This window comes from Taudactylus pleione, unplaced genomic scaffold (genome assembly GCF_031769625.1).
Source record: "Taudactylus pleione unplaced genomic scaffold, aTauple2 ptg000147l, whole genome shotgun sequence".
NCBI lineage: Eukaryota > Metazoa > Chordata > Amphibia > Anura > Myobatrachidae > Taudactylus > Taudactylus pleione.
The window spans coordinates 1,470,316-1,486,908 of record NW_028284549.1 but is presented as its reverse complement, the minus strand read 5'-3'; the positions used below and the strand labels follow the sequence as shown (position 1 = coordinate 1,486,908).

At 48.6% G+C, this 16,593-nt stretch overlaps 1 protein-coding gene across 4 annotated transcripts in view; it reads left to right on the top strand.

Moving 5' to 3' along the window:
• Positions 1-16,593, top strand: part of LOC148522301 (uncharacterized) — a 46,185-nt gene that overhangs the window by 18,209 nt on the left and 11,383 nt on the right. For all 4 annotated transcript variants that reach the window (XR_015878754.1, XM_088474083.1, XM_088474084.1 and 1 more), the window contains exon 2: positions 2,258-2,442. The gene's annotated coding sequence lies outside the window, so the exon portion shown is untranslated. The remainder of the gene's footprint in view (positions 1-2,257; positions 2,443-16,593) is intronic.

Sequence of the window (16,593 nt, the reverse complement as noted above, 5' to 3'; positions counted from 1 at the left end):
AGGTGAGTTGCTATCTGGTGTGGGAAGGTGCTGTGCGGTGTGGGGATGTGCGGTGGTGTGGGAAGGTGCTGTATGGTGTGAGGAGATGCGGTGTGGGAAGGTGCTGTATGTTGTGGGGAGGTGCGGTGTGGGAAGGTGCTGTGCTGTGTGGGGAGATGCGGTGTGGGAAGGTGCTGTGCGGTGTGGGAAGGTGCGGTGCTGTGTGGGATGGTGTGGTGTGGGGAGGTGCTGTACTGTGTGGGGAGTGTTGGTGCTTTGTGGTGTTGGGAGGTGCGGTGAGTTGCTGTACTGTGTGTTGGGGAAGTACTGTGGTGTGGGCAGGTGAGTTGCTATCTGGTGTGGGAAGGTGCTGTGCGGTGTGGGGATGTGCGGTGGTGTGGGAAGGTGCTGTATGGTGTGAGGAGATGCGGTGTGGGAAGGTGCTGTATGGTGTGGGGAGGTGCGGTGTGGGAAGGTGCTGTGCTGTGTGGGGAGATGCGGTGTGGGAAGGTGCTGTGCTGTGTGGGGAGATGCGGTGTGGGAAGGTGCTGTGTGGGGAGATGCGGTGTGGGAAGGTGCTGTGTGGGGAGATGCGGTATGGGGAGGTGCGGTGCTGTGCTGTGTGGGGAGATGCGGTATGGGGAGGTGCTGTGCGGTGTGGGGATGTGCGGTGGTGTGGGAAGGTGCTGTATGGTATGGTGTGGGGAGGTGCTGTGCGGTGTTGTGTGGTGGGGAAGTGCGCCTACCCTCCAACATGACCCATTCCATTAGGTACACAATGCTCTGCTCCTGGACTCCCCACCTATGTTATGGTTGTTGTCACTTGTGTTGAACTAGGTAATAGATGAGAAAGGTGTTTCCCCACAGGTGGCTGCAGTCATAAATTAAGAGAAGTCCAGGAACAGAGTATTTTGTACCTAATGGAACGGGTCTTGTTGGAGGGTCTGAGTGAGTTGCTGTGTGGTGAGTTGCTGTGTGGTGAGTTGCTGTGTGGTGTGGAGATGTGCTGTGTTGGGAGATGCGGGGGTGGGGGTGCTTTGTGGTGTGTGGAGGTGCGGTGAGTTGTGGTGCTGTGTGGTGGGAAAGTGCAGTGCTGTGTTGGGAGGTGAGTTGCTGTGTTGGGAGGTGCGGTGCTGTGTTGGGAGGTGTGGTGGTGTGGGGAGGTGCTGTGTGGTGTGGGGAGGTGCGGTACTGTGGTGTGTGTTGCTGTGTGGGAGAGGTGTGGTGTTGGGTGGTGTGGGGAGGTGCTGTGGTGTGGGGAGGTGCGTTGCTGTTAGTAGACGCGGGGGTGGGGGTGCTTCGTGGTGTGTGGAGGTGCGGTGAGTTGTGGTGCTGTGTGGTGGGAAAGTGCGGTGCTGTTTAGTGAGGTTAGTTGCTATGCGGTGTGGGGAGGTGCGGTGCTGTTCTGTATGGTGTTGTGTGGGAGGGGTACGGTGCTGTGTTGGGAGGTGTGGTGGTGTGGTACTGTGGGGTGTGTTGCTGTGTGGGAGAGGTGTGTTGCTGTGTTGGGAGGTGCTGTTGTGTGGGGCGGTGCTGTGTTTGGAGATGCTGGGGTGGGGGTGCTTTGTGGTGTGGGGAGGTGTGGTGAGTTGCTGTGTGGTGGGGAACTGCTGCGGTGTGGGGAGGTGAGTTTCTATGTGGTGTGGGGAGGTGTGGTGATTTGTGGGAGGGGTGCTGTGTTGGGAGGTGCGGTGGTGTGGGGAGGTGCTTTGCTGTGCGGTGCTGTGTTGGGAGGTGTGGTAGTGTAGGAGGTGTGGTGTGGGGAGGTGCTGTACTGTGTGATGTGGGGAGGTGCTGTGCTGTGTGGGGAGTGTTGGTGCTTTGTGGTGAGGGGGTTTTGGTGCTTTGTGGTGTTGGGAGGTGCGGTGAGTTGCTGTACTGTGTGTTGGGGAAGTACTGTGGTGTGGGGAGGTGAGTTGCTATGTGGTGTGGGAAGGTGCTGTGCTGTGTGGGGAGATGCGGTATGGGGAGGTGTGGGGATGTGCGGTGGTGTGGGGAGGTGCTGTGCTGTGTGGTATGGAGAGGTGGTGTGGGGAGGTGCGGTGCTGTGCGGTGTGGGGAGGTGCTGTGCTCTGTGGGGAGATGCGGTATGGGGAGGTGTGGGAAGGTGCTGTGGTGTGGGGAGATGCGGTGTGGGAAGGTACTGTGCTGTGTGGTGTGGGGAGGTGCGGTGAGTTGCTGTGTGGGGAGATGCGGTGTGGGAAGCACCCATAATATTTCCATACCCACACTTCAAACTTTTTACTTCGACCACTTCCTCTGACACTGTTGTTACCAGGGGTCCGACGTCACAATCTACTGACCGGCCTCGGCGTGAAAACCAGAGGAGAGGAGCGCTACAGTCAGTGTTAAAGTCAGTCATGTGGGTTTGGATCCCCTCCGTCTCTCTTTGGGCTCCTGCTGTGTTGGCCAGGGGAAAACACTTACCTGCTGTAGCTTCTGTGCACAAGGACTGCGGGAAAGGTCAGTTCCTCACTCAGTTACCTTCTGATTCTCTCTCTCTCTCTCTCTCTCTCTCTTCTACTAGCATTGTTTTTCCTCAGCAATTTACCCCCTTTACTCCCTCCTTCAGAAACCTAATATACCCTTTGCCTCTGCCCTTTGCTTGTCACTCACTGCTTCTTGTAACCCTCTACCCGTCACACTCCTCCCATCACCCAATGCCCGTCACCCTCTGCCTCTCCCTGTCACCTTCTCCCTTTCACCCACCCTCCGTCATCTCCTCCCTGTTATCAAATGCCTCTCCCTGTCATCCTCTTTCTTTCACCTACTCTCAGTCACCCTCTTCCTCTCCATTGCCCTCTCCCTGTCACCCACTGCTTCTCCCTGTCACCCTCTGCTTGTCACCCTCTCCCAGTCAATGACTGCGTCTCCCTGTCCCCCACTGCTTCTCCTTGTCACCCTCTGCCATCACCCTCTCCCCGTTCTGCACTGCCTCTCACCTTCTGCCTCTCTTTGTCACCATCTCCCTGTCACCCACTCTCCTTCATCCCCTGCACCTCCCTGTCACCCACTCTTGTCACCCTCTACCTCTCCCTGTTATCCTCTCCCTGTCACCCATTGCATCTCCCTATCACCCTCTGCTTGAAGTTGTCACCCTTTCTCCATCACCCTCTGGCTCACCCTGTCACTCTCTCTCTGTCACCCTCTCCATTACCCTCTCCCCATCCACCTATCTCTCTCCCCATCACCCACTGCCTCCCCCTGTCACCCACCGATGTGGGGCATATTGTGAAATATATATTGTCATTCATTTATATGGCGCCACAAGGTTTCCACAGAGCCTAACAAAGTACATAAATTGTTTGAGGGAGGGTGGGCCCCAAACCAGTACCTTGCCTAGGGCCCCATGAGGTCTAAATCCGGCTCTGAGCCCTCTGACTAAAGTATAAATTAGGGAAGATGCGCCAATGCGGAAATACATTAATAGTTTACAGAGAAAGATGTCCCTAGACTATTTAGCTGGAAGAAAGAGGGAACTGTGCAAAGTGTTTATGTTTTCAACACACAAATAATGAGTAAAGTCATTTAAAGATGTTAATATATATGTATTTATTGATAGCTATGCTGGTATCGGAGACAAGCATGTACAACAGGGGCGGCTAAAGGGACAGCCTGGCAGGGCACCAGCCTGGAGCAATGCGGCCTGGTGGGCACAGCCACAGTCACTCCGTTAACGTTGTACTAGTTTGGGGCCAGGGGTACAGCCACAGTCATTTAGAGGGGGGGATCATCTTTATCATCCCTAAATGCTGGGCGTGATGACGCCATTTTGCCTCGGTGTCCTCCAGGCCGCGTTCCTCACTGACCTAGCAGAGCAGCTGTTCCAGAACACAGTAAGCTGAGATTTACTTCACATGAGGAAAACATGAGTTAAAATATTTGAAAGAATAAATAAAAAAATAATAATTTATTCTGCGATTAACTGTATTAAATATTGTGTCTGTTACAGAGAGAGGGATCGAATATAAATGGGAGCACAGTGGTAGGATAAGAACTGTCAGAGTTCAGGATGACTTACAGGAGTACTAAAAAAAAAAATGGATCCCTTGAACCCCGTCACCCCTCACCCCCTCTTCCCTAGAGTATAGATTTTATCTGGAGGGATCCCTCTCCAGTGATCCATTACCTTGTTTTGCAAATGTTGCATGAAGAGAATCTGGAGCTACCAACCAGCATTGGGGGCGGGGCTCAGCAGGGGTGGGACTAAGCCCTGTGATTTTGGGAACAGGAAAAAAAAAATTGGGTCTCAGGATGCCCTCGATGGCAGAGAAACATTGGATCTCTGCCATTGATGGCAAAACCTTCAGCCATCGGTAGTTAATCATTGATGGTTCTTAACTATCGTTGGTCACTGGCTTTCCCTAGTCCATCACAGACTCGTGTAGGCCATGGGGTCGCTTGTTGCCCACCCCTGATGTAACATTTTGGGTCAGGTAGGCATCAAATGAGAGGAAAAAAAGAAGGAAAGTTGAGAACATCCCCCTGCAGGCCCAGCCTTGGACTCACCTGGAGATGTAAGCAGTGTAGTTGTCCCCATCAGGCAGAATGTCATCAGGCTGGCAGAGGATCACAGGCTCCCGATGCACCAGTAGCTCACAGCAGGGGGGTCTGTGGAAGATTGCAGTGTGGATCCGCATTCCTAGAGGCTGATAGTAAGGACCCATGAGACGCCAATCTGGTGGGGGGGGGGGGGGAACTGCCAGCCCCGATCCCTGGTTTCAGTCCTGGCAGTGGCGAGGGGGTTGCTGGGAATCATGGCAGGGTCACTGCGGCGAGATCCCAGCTGCCACATGACTTTTGTACCTCCATTCTCCAGCTGGGAGCAGTACAGTGTCCAAGGGAGGTCAGCCCAGCTGACCACAGAAGGACATGGGGCAGGCAGCGACCGTATCACAGAATGCGCAAGGGTCGGCCCAGAGGCTTCTGCAGTAGTCCAGGGGAGGAGCAGGTGGCTTGCAGCAGAGCCGTAGCAGAGAGCTAATGACGTCCCATCTCTTACACAATCTTTTGTTTTCCCACTCCCATAAGGGGTGGCAGGTGACCGATGACCGGCAGGGGGATGATGTGCCAGACAGGCATCTCCCTACGAATGCCTAGGTGCCTACTATGACTCGGAGATGAGCTCCGTGCTGTGTAAGGAGCAGCTAAAGGAAGCTTTCACCCTGGGCTCCACTTGGTCTAGAACTGGCCCTGATGTACAACTATCAATATATTTTATTTTTAATGTGGAAAAGAATAACAATGGGGATACTTAGGTAGCCACCAGTGACCCTCGTAGATAAACTTCTTCTAGTCGGTCATTTCCACTTCTTTCCCAGATCTTGTGATGCCCTCCTGGTGGCCTTCTGAATTTCTGGACAGTTTGCGCTACGTGCTCTCTCTTGACCACACCATATGTTCCTGTAGTCAACTGCGTTTAGCTCTTCGTAGGGTACATACTCCATTGTAGCATTAATATGCCTCAATGTTCCCCATATATCCGTAGATCTGATCAGATGGTCTACTGCTCCTACTAGCATCGGCTTCAGAAGATGTTTATTTGCCAGCTTACGGTACATAGCTTGTATGTAACGCCTGTCCTGCCATTCAGTGCCCCATCCAGCTCCATGGCTCTGCAGCCCAGGTGAGGAAGGCATCGGTTTAAACAATTGACTGCAGGGGACACAGGGCCTGATTCAGCAAGGAACGCAGTTGCTTAAACACACGCAATCGAACGATTGTTGCGTTCTGCGCAGGCGTATGCATCGTAGTGCCCGTGCGCGAACTAGCTATTGTGATTGGGACTGTGATCGCAGAGGCTACGCAGACCCATAGCCGAGTGATTGACAGGATGTGCCGTTTGTGGGTGGTGACGGGGGAGGGTCGTATAAACACAGGCGTGCCAGTGTTTCAACGCCATTGCAGGGGCGTGAATAAATTAACCACTGCGTGGCCATAAGCAGCCATAGCACTGATAGCGTGCGTGGCTGTTAGCAATTTCTGAGTAAGGGCAGGGCTTATGTAAGTGTCCATATGGATCCGATGTTACACGATGTTGCCCTAGTATACGGATGTGAGTAAGGGGATGTGTGTGTCCTTATGTCAGGCTGCGATCGCAATGCAAATGCAAACATTTACATATCACCGCTGATATTAGCAACTGCGCTGCGTGTGTATAAGCAGAATTACGTTCCGTAGTGGATCAGGCTCACAATGTCAATGTCCTGGCTCTGCAGTTTGATCTAGAGATGTTCCCCGACCCCCGTGTTTTGGTTTAGGTTTTGGATCTGTATCTCCTTGATTGTTTTGGTTCTCGATTTGGTTTTGCCAAAACCACCCTTGCGTGTTTTGGTTTTGAATCTGGATTTTTTTTTTTTAAATCATAAAAACAGCTAAAATCACATAATTTGTGCCTGTTTTTGTTCCTACAGTATTATTAACCTCAAGAACATATATTTCCAATCATTTCAAGTCAATTTTTGACCATCTCACAGGTCACAATATTGATTTCATCCAGTCTAGGCCAAATGGTTGCATCGAGCTAGCTGGCTGACTAAGCTAAGCGACAGCAGTGTGCATCACAAACATGTGGCAGTTCAGCTTCCAACATGGCAAATCTAGAAAACAGAGTGGTACTGCAGTAGCAGACAGGATAGCAGTTTAATAAACTTTACGTGCCCATAGGAAGTAAAAACCAAGAATGTTTTCAGTAATCACGTACTAGATCAGAGACCTGAGGGAGTTGGAGTATGTTTATGAAGTAGTTGAAGACAGAAAGGATGGAAGTATTGATTAGTTTGTAAGTTTATTTATTTATTTAAATTTTTTGATTTTGAAAATTATTTATGAGGGAGGATCAATGTAGAGTCAAGTTCTTCAGTTCGTGAAAGACATCTTTGATCTGGAGAAGGTGCGGCATTCTCGCATAGATAGTTTGTCAGAAGATATTATGCATTGTCTGCACCATTGCACAGAGATTCTTGGGGCGTATATGGGAGCAGGCTCACTGAAGCCCACGTGTGTCCTATGTGAATCAGCCACTTAAAACCTGATCACCTGAGTGACATCTACAGCGCACCTGTCGTTAACACACAACGAAGAACATCAATATACCAACGCCGAAGAGATCAAGATACCGACGTCAGCATCCCAACCGCCGGCATCCCGATTGTAAGTATGCAGGTTAGAGTTAGTGTTAGGCCGGGGATAGGGGGGGTTAGGGTTAAGCACTGCCCGGGCAGGGTTAGGGTTAGGCTGCAGGGAGGGGGGGGGTTAGGATAGGCACCAGCAGGGGAGGTTATGGTTAGGCACCACCCGGGGAGGGTTAGGTTTAGGGTGCACAAGGGGGAAGTTAGGGTTAGGCACCACTGGAGGAGGGCTAGGGGGGGAGTTGGGCGAGGGTTAGGTTATTTACCGGCCTTTGTCAGGATCTTCACCATTGGGATGCTGCTGTCGGTCTTCTGACCGCCTGCGTCACGTCTGCCGGTATATCATATGAATTCCTTTGAGGAGCTCTTGGAGTGATGCGTCTCTGTTATTGGCATTCACACAACATTCCGACAGAACATCCGGTCATCACTCCACCATCATGGAGAATTGAATAGGCCCAATATACTGGCAGGACCCTCTTCCCTCGTTCTTCCCTCCTAGCTCTATCCCTGCCACTAGTGCGCCTCTTTTTCCAAACCCCCAGTGACCCTAATCCTGTGTATCTGCCCACTTGTTGGGCACAGGATCAGTGAATGCTGAATTACTTCCTCCCCTCCCCTTCCCCGTATGCAAATGATCATTCCTTCCATTTATTGGCCGTAATGAGCTGCGCTACCCTCACCCTCACTTCCCCCCCATACAGTCCACACCCTGATTGGTTGTACCGTTTTGTTGATAGTTGTCTTATATTATCCTATGCATTTATCTACAATTGTATAGTTAATCCCTGGACGTGGTCGCAGACTCCTTGTGGCGCCATATACTGTAAGTAAAAGGTGGTACTGATGATAACAAGAATGATTATAGTGTGAGGGGCATATCTAAGGGTGAAAAGGACTGTGTTCCCTACGGAGCTTTGATTAAAAAAAAAATTATTGTAAATATTTGTGAATATTATAATTTTTTTACTTGTTTTGTTTTTAAGTGAAGGCATCTCGTTTAGGATAAAGCCAGGCAATTGGGTGTCACATTGTGTGTCCTTTTCCCATTCTGCTGCAGGTTGAGACGGCACAATATTGTCCCGACAGGCCGGGCATTCAGCTCTCTCTGGATATACGATTTTGGCCTTGGCACATAAATTGGATCGTTAATGTCCCTATGAAGCTGAGGAGCGTAGTGTAAAAGGGGCCCGGCGTGTGTTATACACCGCACAGGGCAGTCATCAGATATAATTCACACATTATCCTGTTCCTAAATTGCTGGATCTCTACACTGACTGCTGTTCTGTCACTTGTTTATGGGGGTTCATTTCACTCCTCTTCAGTGAATTTTCAGCGTTGACAGAAAAATACGCAGTCTGCCGTCGCCCCCTCCCCTCCGGTGCTGCCGGATAAATAGAAGGTCAATATATTTTTTTACGATACAATCCTTCTATTCACACCAGCTATGTATTAGCCCATAAAAAAATGTATATTATCGGCCTGTAAATTTATTTTCCACACCTTGCTGGGGCGATGACAGTTGTGGAAATGAATGCTTTTAAGCTGAATGGATGCCACTATGTTCCTTTATTGATCTGTGCTCCTCTCATTTCTTCTATCGTGCTCTCGCTGTTTATGTCGCTTACTCCGATCATTATTTACCCCTTTTACACTGGACAAATAACCTAGGTTACGTGCAGTGGCGTCACAAGAGGGGTGCAGTCCGCACCCAGGTGTCACCCGCCGAGGGGTGACACCAAGGTGCAGACTCCCCCTCACTGACAGGAGTCGGGCGCTGCACTGTAGCATTAAGTGCAGCACTCTGCTCCTGTCACTGAGGGAGCTGGCCAGCACTCCACACAGGGACCTCCTGCACCCCCCTTCCTCCCCAAGTAATAGGCACGGGGGTTCGGGCCACGTGGTCACTTCCCCTTCACGCGTGGCCTTGCCCCCTTTTTTGGCGGCACATGGTCCCTCCCTGCTCCGGGTGCCATCGCTGGGAGGGACGCCATTGGTTACGTGGCAGTATAAACTACGCTTACAGCATAGGAATAAAAGCGCCGGAATAAAAGTTACCACTGCATCCATGTGCAGCATAGACGGCCCGAACAGGGGTTCCGGAACATTCACCTCTGTTCCCGCTTCAATGCTGCGATTGTCAAGCAGGGGGCGGAGGCCTCGATGATACAAGTCACCCTGAAACGCGTCATAAAGCCCCCAGTCCTGGGAGGCTGGTTTTCAGGGAAAGCTCCCCGAAATTCATGAGTCTCCCAGACGTTCCAGCAGGTCGCACTTGTATGCTGTAATATTGATGCTATCATGTGTTTGATGTTAAAAATGGATTTATAAATGTAACTCCAGGAGGGTTAGGTTTAGAGGTTAGAGTCAAACATTTGAGAGAGGTTTAGGGTTAGGCTGTGGGAGTGGAGGGTTAGACTGCGGGGGGGGGGGGATAGGCTGCGGGAGTGGAGGGTTAGAATCATTACGTACTTGTGTCGGGATTCTGACTCGGGGATGCTGCTTTCGGTGTTCTGGCCGCCAGCATCCCAGCTCCAGGATCCCATGCAGCACAGGCTCATGTAGCAAACCCTGGATAAATGGCTTTGCATGGTGAGTTGTTAAAGCAACAGTAGGGGAGTCAGCCAATGTGCAGGAGAGTCCGGCCTATATAAGGAGTCCAGCTTAGCCCCTCACTTGTAGTAACACCGCGTGAGGATTTATGTACAATGCCTGATTGCGAGAAGGTGTTTGGTCCATAGATTGATGGATGGATAGATGAGGAAAGAGATCAGCGTGTCCCTGAGTGGTAGCCAGCAGGGGGAGTGAGAGAGAGCAGACCTCACGCTTGCCTTGGACATTGTACCTGAAGTCAGTGTTCAGAGCTACTGTAAGGGACAACTTCTCCACTTCTTCTCTTTAGAAGGCTTGATACATCTCCCCCTAAGTACTTGCCACACCAGGAAGAACAAAGAGACATTTCGGGCTCTATTTATTAACATTATTTTTACTAAAATAAAGTGAAAAAGGGTGTTTTCACACCCTTCTCACATCATTTTAGTATCACCTAAAGTTACTAAAAGGCAATTAAAACACAATAAAAAAACATAAAAAAAGAAGAGAATGTAATATCATATATCCATAAATCCACCATGACTTGTAATCTCAATATTCTTGGTAATAATCTTGTTAAATCCAAGTAAAATGTTAGTATTTGTCCATATTAATGGTTCAGCCATGTAACATAAGTTAGGAAAATCCAGCCTTTGTTAGTAGTGTTAGTAACAGAGCTCTGTTATAAAAAAAAAAGACTTCGCTAGTATAAAGTCGTCATATACCATAATCAGATGTCAGGTTCAGTAGTATAGTTTTCCTCCTTAGCGTTCTCTATACCCATCAACCTGCAGCTGTTGGTGTTTCAGCTTTGCAGGGAATTTCAGTCTATGCACGGTTCATTGAACCTAGGTACCGGTACCTTTCATTATTTCATGCATGCAGTAAAGGATAGGTCTGCAAACTCCTTAGCCAGCGGGGAAAGTCAAAATTCAGGATAACGCATTTCTCCACCTTTTCTTTCTATCAGCGGCTTCCTCAGATACCTTTGTACAACTCTTAATCAGGCCCAAAGTCCAGTGTATAGATACAGCATTCAGATGTGTAACACTCTTTTCCACAAGTCTAATTTATGCAAGTAGCAATAGTGTGGTATGAATAACTTAAGATACAGAGATAATACCAGAAGAGTACAGCTTGTCCTTAGTGTAATAAGACCCGGGTCCAACAATTCCTGCAAGTGCACCAACGAAACATTGGCCTTACGGTGTTGAATATAATGTAAACTTGCCTCTATTTAAAACATAAGTAGTATTTATTATCTAGAGTATGAGTATGTAGGGCTGAAAAGGGTAAAGGTTTGAGGATTAGGGTTTATTTTATTATTTCAGGGTTTAGGTAAGGGAACTTGAGAGTAGTGACTTTTTGTATTGTGGTAAGGTTTAACGGTTTTTGGGTATTAATTATGTGTCAATACTATCTTTAATGTAGCTGTCAACTTAAGTTTTATATTGCTAGCACAATTACTGTACATAATTATTATGTGTATTTGAAGTACCAGTCTTATTTGAAGGATTTTTTTGCTATACAAATGTCTTATTTTCTAGCTCTTTAATAAATCACACACCCTCTTGGTTTCTATTCTGTCTACCAATGTGTTATTGGGAAGAGGTAGGAACAAGGTTCATCATACGGTATGTAGTCAGGAAGCCCTGACTGTGAAATCTCGGCATGGGACTAATGATAGGCGTCGAAATACCGACGCCTATCATTATCCATATGCCAAAATCCTGATGCCCGGCATACCGAACGAAAGTAAGCCGGACGTCAGAACCTCTTAGCTGCGGGAGGGGGGGGGGTTAGGTTTAGGGACTCCCGGGTGGACCTAGGGCTAGGCACCCCCCGGGAGGGTTAGGTTTAGGGTGCGGGGATGGGGGTTAGGTTTAGACACCCCTGGGGGGAGAGTTAGGGTTAGGCACTAGGGGGGGAGGTTAGGGTTAGGCACTCATTAGAGAGGAGAGGGTTAGGGAGAGGAGAGGGTTAGGGTTAGAACTTACCTTAGCTGGGATTTTCAGCTTTCTGCCTTCCGGCGTCTGTATTACATCCAGCGGTATGTCATACCGATTCCCATCATACCTACATGATAGGCACTAGGGTTTCCCAAAACTAACCCATTATGAATCCCTATCTATTGGAATGAAAATAAAGGCTCAGGTGGAGGCTCTGTCAAGAACCTGAATACAGTTACCAAGCAAACAGTGTTAGTAACATCAAGTGACTTTTATTAGAACAGTTGACTAAAGTAACTTTGTGTAGGGAGTGCGTGAGCTCCTGTAGGACACATGCAAACCCTGCACTGTGCTACTGAGGGGCTGCTTCCACTGCACACCGTTCAAAGTGTACAGTAACCAGCAAAGCAACCAAAACACTGCTGGGACCAGTTGGATATACATCGGGGTGTCAAGGAGCAAAGCACTACAGCCAGGCATAAAAAACTCTGGGCCTGATTCAGAGCCGCTCGCTTTGAATCAGGGCCTCTGGCTTTGGTAGCTTGTTTGCTGAAGCCACACAGTCTGGCTGTCCGTACAGCCCCTGGAACCAACTTTGGCTTACAGGTGGCACTAGAGCATAGGAACAAAGTCCTGGAAGATAGTTTAATGGTAGATTAAAGATTAATGGGCCTAATGATAACATTATCACACCATTGACATTTTTTTATGTAAAAGTAAGATCATGAGCCCAACTGATCCTCGTTATAGATTAGAGAAACCATAAAGGTGGGATAATGGCACATACTGCATAAAATCTTGACTATCTTTAAATGTTGGTGTATGTAACAAGTATTTCTAGTTACTTCTACTAAACATCTATTATCTATTTACAGATAATAGCTAACACTACACATCATACAGAACCAAGCAGTTCCACGTGCTGATGAGGGAGCCCGGTGTTGAAAGTGACTATTCTTCCGCAGCTAGAGGCACCTAGTCAACACTATTGGTGATTGGTTGGTCTGTCCCAGCAGAACCAATAGGAGGGGTTAATAATGGAGGTTACTGATGTTAATCGGAACAGTCCTTAAACCCACAACAGGGTGACAGAATAAACCCATTCTGGGGTCTAGTCATAGAGCAGATAAAAGTACTGTCTTGTGGTAAACAGGGTTTTTCTCTGTTTGGTGCTATTTACAGAGCAGGTTACCATGAAGAAGTTCATTATTTACTTACATTACCCTACCTTCCAACATGACCCATTCCATTAAGTACAAAACACTCTGCTCCTGGACTTCCCACCTAATGTATGATTGCAGACACCTGTGTTGAACTAGGTAATTGATGAGACAGGTGTTTCAGCACAGGTGGCTGCAATCATAAATTAAGAAGGAAGTCCAGGAGCAGAGCATTTTGTACCTAATGGAAAGGGTCATGTTGGAGGGTCCTCCAGCGGCACCCCCGCTCTGTGGATGAATCGCATCACCATTCTTTAGTATGGTGAGTGCGATTTATAAAAGAACAGAAATCTCAGCTTTCTGTTCCTCAGCATTGTACAGATTAAGCCACCTGGGAATGTCGTAATCTGTGCTGCGAAACGAAAAAAAGCAGGGAAGCCGAATACTCACCAGCTGTCTGCCCGTCACCCTGCACTGACTCCGCCCCCTGCAGCCCAGCGTCCTTTCTATCAGACGCCGGCACAGTGGAAAGCAGACATCGGACTCCTATGTTTGCGATAGTGGTCCCAGGCTGCTACCTCGGACGCATCTCTGTGATCGCAGATGCTGCCGAAGGTGTCAGACACCACCTGCTGCATTTGCATTGTAGAAAGGACGGGATTGCAATGCTGCTTGTGTGCGGATTCGCAGTTCCGTCCTCTGCTGGATCACCCCCCTCAGTTGCTCTGACACTGGCGGCCATGGTCCGTCGGACATTCTGCGCCCGCTTTAAGCAGGAGCAATGTCTGATAGTGCGGCCAATGGTCCGCTGCTAGTGCGACATTGAATGCACATCGGCGGGTTCACGCTGCTGACAGTGGGCTACACCCATCGGCAGAGGCATTAAGAAAATTACGCAACTGCGTCCAAATCTGAATCACCACCTGTGTGTGGCGTAATGGCTGTCTGGGTGGCAATTTCACTCCTACCCCACAACCTCTGCATTATATGTTATGCCTGGCCCTGATTCCCTTCTGTTCTGCCCCTTATATCAGTCTGCAGATCAGAGTCTCCTTTTCTAAGTCTCTATTTCACCTCTGTTGTGCTATTCTACCTTACCACACTCTTTCTTCCTCTGTATGTCTCTTTTATCTGCTGCATTCTATCTGTCGCCTCTGGTTTGGTTATCTTCTAGGAAACAGAAGCGGGGTCATCTGGTGTGCTGATGGAACGCAAGCAATTACAGAGTCATTGTACAGCGTATAATGCCGGGGAATAGGTTCGTGAAATATCATGTTGCACGCAGTTTACTGAGCTGCTGAAATCACACAGCACTGCAGTATTAGGAGAATTTGATTTATAATGTCAATAGATATAATTACCTCCCTGGCTGCAGAAATGCGCCCATATTTTATGAGGGTGGGGGAGGGGGGCGGATCAGTAAATACCTGAATATCTGAGCAGTCTGCTGGTGTGATGTCTCTCCCTTGTAGGAGAGGTGATAAAATAGCCAGTGCTGTGTTCTGTTCCATGTCATCTGTGCAGGCGTTACTGTATATTAACCCATTGCACAAAGAAGTACAATTTTTCAATTCACTTTTCTGTGTCAATTGTACTGCGATGCCTCGAGCAACATACTTTTGATTAGGGATGGCTATGACCATTGATGGCGGAGAACCATTGGATCTCCGCCATCAATGGCAAAACCATACAACATTGGTTGTTACAGAGCCCCCTCCCCCCCAATGTTTTTTTTTCAACTTGGTGCAGGGAAAGAAAGTCTAGCTCTGCCCCCTGATACACCCCACAAAGCCCCACCCCTACCTCTGATTGTCTTTCTTCCTGGTGAGTAATAGAAAAGAGATGACAATCGGTAGGTGCAACCATCTATGGTTCCCCTGCCAATGGTCTCCTACCATTGAGGTTAAACACACTGATGGTCATCCCTACTTCTGACAATACACAACTTTTCATCGCCTCTCTGCCATAGAAGAAAAGATGGAGAATGACACCACTGTGTACCCCATTTCTCTCTTCTCCCCTTTTTTTTTTTTTGCCCCGAGCATTGTTTAGTGTCTCCCCGTGTTCCAGGACAAAGTTATTTGCCCCTGCAGTCTTCCTGATAGCTATAGTGGCACAGCCAATGGCCAGAGGTATTGTTATTTATTATAATATTGGAAGTTTATTAAACAGGATGGCTGGGGAGACAGGAGGGGGACTGGCTGGGGAGACAAAGTGGGGGTGGCTGGGGAGACAGAAGGGGTGCTGGCTGGGGAGACAGAAGGGGCGCTGGCTGGGGAGGCAGAAGGGGCGCTGGCTGGGGAGGCAGAAGGGGCGCTGGCTGGGGAGGCAGAAGGGGCGCTGGCTGGGGAGGCAGAAGGGGCGCTGGCTGGGGAGACAGAAGGTGGGCTGGCTGGGGAGACAGAGGAGGGGTGGCTGGCCAGATAGAAGGGGGGGTGGCTGAGGAGACAGAAAGGGTGCTGGCTGGGGAGACAGAAGAGGGATGGCTAGGGAGACAGAAGGGGGGCTGGCTGGAGAGACAGAGGGGGTGCTGCCTGATGAAACAGAAGGAGATGGTGGCTGATGAAACATGGGGGCTGGTTGGGAAGACGTTAAGTACAGAGTGTAATTCAGAAAATATGGGGGGTGACAGTCCATTACTTTGCCAGGGGCACTTAGACTCTTAGATACACCACTGCTCTTGTCATACCCACTTTACTCACCTAACCCCTTGCCTCTGATGGACTGGCAACCACCCACGTATCAGGACCTCTGATGTATTCAGAGTAATTTACCCTTCCTAGTTAAATCTACCCCCAGAAATGTTCTGCTCAACAGGAGAAACACCCTGAGCTCAAAGACATTATGGGAATTTAATTTTTTTAAACTCCACAACTTGTATAACTCTTGGAGAATCTCTGGCCTGCAGGGGAGGTCGGGTAACTTTCAGCCTGGGAAGCAAACACAAGAAAGACGCCCAGGCTCTTCTACTAATATGTCAGCAACAGATAAATGTACCTTACGAAAAATCATGCAGATGTGGTATGTCTAATGTCAGTGTGGCTATATATAGCTAATAAAATGTACAAAACATTGTTATGTTAAGGAACCATTATCAAATACAACACCAACCAGCCCCATCTAACTAGTATCCAGCATCCCTGTTTGCCACATAATACAGAGTGATTACCACACTATACAGAGAGCATCACTGTGTTCACCTCACAATACAGAGTGCCCCTGTGACAGTAATAAAATACAGAGAACATCTCTGTAACTAACAATACAGAGAGCATCACACAAAAAAAGGTGACAATAACTGATCAACAAGGACTCTGAGGGGGCTTAACCTACTCACCTGTTCCTCAGAAGATCTGCTTTGATATTATGATATTTTACTTAAAAACATTATAACCTCCCCAACCTGTAGGCGGGCTGGCCCAGCAGAGGATGGCAAGTGCAGTAGAGGAGTTCCTGGTCCCCCAAGACTGTCCTCTCATACAGCGGATCAGCCTAATGCTGTTGTGAAGAGCCAGAAATATGGTAACGTACTATGGATGATGCCTGCGGCCAGGCGGGGCGATGCATTTGCATAAATACGCATTAGTATAACATAGTAAATCCGGCTGCCCCATGCCTCCGAACTAGTTGCCACTTTGCCTCCCAATCAGATTAAGGCCCATTATTAACATATACTGTAATAACAAGTATACAATATAGACATTAACCAGCATCCTTTTTTTATTTTTTTTGCAATTACATTATTTAGTGGGGTTTTAAACCTGAAGGGCAAGCATAATATTC